This window comes from Egretta garzetta, unplaced genomic scaffold (assembly GCF_000687185.1).
Source record: "Egretta garzetta isolate BGI_Z169 unplaced genomic scaffold, ASM68718v1 scaffold192, whole genome shotgun sequence".
NCBI lineage: Eukaryota > Metazoa > Chordata > Aves > Pelecaniformes > Ardeidae > Egretta > Egretta garzetta.
The window spans coordinates 59,178-61,275 of NW_009258881.1; positions in this window are offsets into that span (position 1 = coordinate 59,178).

The following is a 2,098-nucleotide window of genomic DNA, read 5'->3' on the forward strand; positions in this document are numbered from 1 at the left end:
TGGCGGGGCTGCTCGCCACGGGGGCAATGCTCTGCGGGACCCTGTTAGTCCTGTACATTTGGATGAGGTGTGGAAGATGGGCTAGACGCTCCCCAGGTAAGAGCAGGACCACAACACATGGTGGACCTGGCCTGCTTGGGGAGCTGGCTGCACTCCTTGGCTGGCCTGCGTGCACCCCAACCTGGGGCTGGGGATTGCACTCTCCATGCGTCACCCCGCTCCTTCATTTTGCAGACAAGCCACTTATAAAGAAGACAGAGGACACCGGGACGTCATCCGAGGCTTAGGCAGCCACGCTCCTGGTGTCAAAGGCAAGGCTCCCTCAGGACCCCAGAAGACTCTGCTCTGTGGAGCCAGAAGAGCAGAGCAGTCGCTGCAATGTTCAGCAGAGAGGACCCTCTCTGGCAGAGCAGAGACTCCTTTCCTGTGTGCCCATAGCCCCCAGCTCACTGTGCAGAGCCTCTGTGGGTCCCAGTTCCTCCATGCAGCACCACAAAGCCCCTCAGTCTCCAAGCAAGGTCTTCTCAGAATAACCCCTATCTGGTTCTCCAGGTAGGCTCCAGCATCCTAACCCATTCTGCACAGACTCCTCTTATTCCCAGCCCTATAACCACTGTAGTCCCTATTCCCAGCCCTTATAGCCCCCTATAATCCCTGTAACCCCCTGCAGAGTCATCTGCAGTGGCACCCAGTGCCATCACCCTCACCGCATTCCCAATGGGATCCTACCTTTTCCCCTAATCTCCCATGGAAGTGAGGATTACTTCCTGATCCAGGAGCACGGAAGCAGGTGCTCTCCTGCACTGTACGCGGCCACCTTTGCAAAATGAGGAGTGAACTTAAAAGCCCGTCCAGATCTGGGTGAGAATTCCCTCACTCATTGTATTTATTCAATCCACTTTTGAATACCAGTAAAAACCATGAAACCTGAAAGAATGAGAATGCAGCACGATACAGATTATCTGGAGAAGGTCTTTGTAATAAAGTGGGGATGAGTTTGGGCTCTTTGTGGCTCCAAGATGCAGGACCAGATAGATCCAAACTCAGACCATGGGCTCTGCAGGGACTGCACTATCTCAAGAAGATTGGTTTTTTTCAGGCTTCCCAGGGGGACACAACACCTACATTCAGAAGGAGCAGAAGGGACGTAGGACCATGTCTCAATACCAGAGCGGCTGTTTGTCCAAAATTTGAAAACAGCCCCAGCCAGAAACGCCCTTGCCCAGAGCTGCATCAGCCACATCAGGCTATGACAGTTCAGAGCATTTCCATGCTGGTTGGTGTCCAGAAGCTCTTTGCTGCTGGCCTGTTTGTTTGCAAAGAAGGGGAACAAAGTCCTTGGGCTCACTGAGCCTTGGTACAAATGAACACAGTCACCTTTCCTGACTGCTCAACGTTTTTTGAGATGAGTTTTGACTCATTTCCAGCCTAATTTTCACCAATCATTCTTGTACCTTTGTTGAGCACACCTCTTTTTTCCTTCTGGTCTTCAGCCCTAGCTCTGTGTGCCACTGGGGTTTGGGTTTCACAGAATCGCAGAATCCCAGAATGGCAGGGGTTGGAAGGGACCTCCGGGGATCACCCAGCCCAACCCCCCTGCTCAAGCAGGCTCACCCACAGCAGGGTGCACAGGACATCGTCCAGGCAGGGTTTGAATATCTCCAGAGAAGGAGACTCCACAGCCCCCCTAGGAAGCCTGTTCCAGGGCTCGGTCACCTTCCAAGTCAAGAAGTTCTTCCTCACATTCAACTGGAACGTTGAAACTCTTCTGCTTCAGTTTGTGCCCATTGCCCCTTGTCCTGTCGCTGGGCACCACTGAGGAAAGTCTGGGTTTCTCTTGGCTGATCTTCCTACAGGCAGCAGTCCACTCTCCACTCTAATGTGCCTCTCAGGTTTTGCCAGGCGGAACAGATTAAACTCAGCCTGAGACTTTCCCGGCCGTGCTGTCCTCTTCCCATTACATGCTCCAGTTTTGCTTCTTATTTTTGCACAGACGTGGGCAGAAGCATCCACCCTGTTTCTGGCAGGGGTCACATCCTTGCCCAATGCAAGCCCCATCTTCAATGCACCGCCAGCACAGCAGCCACCTCCATCTGAA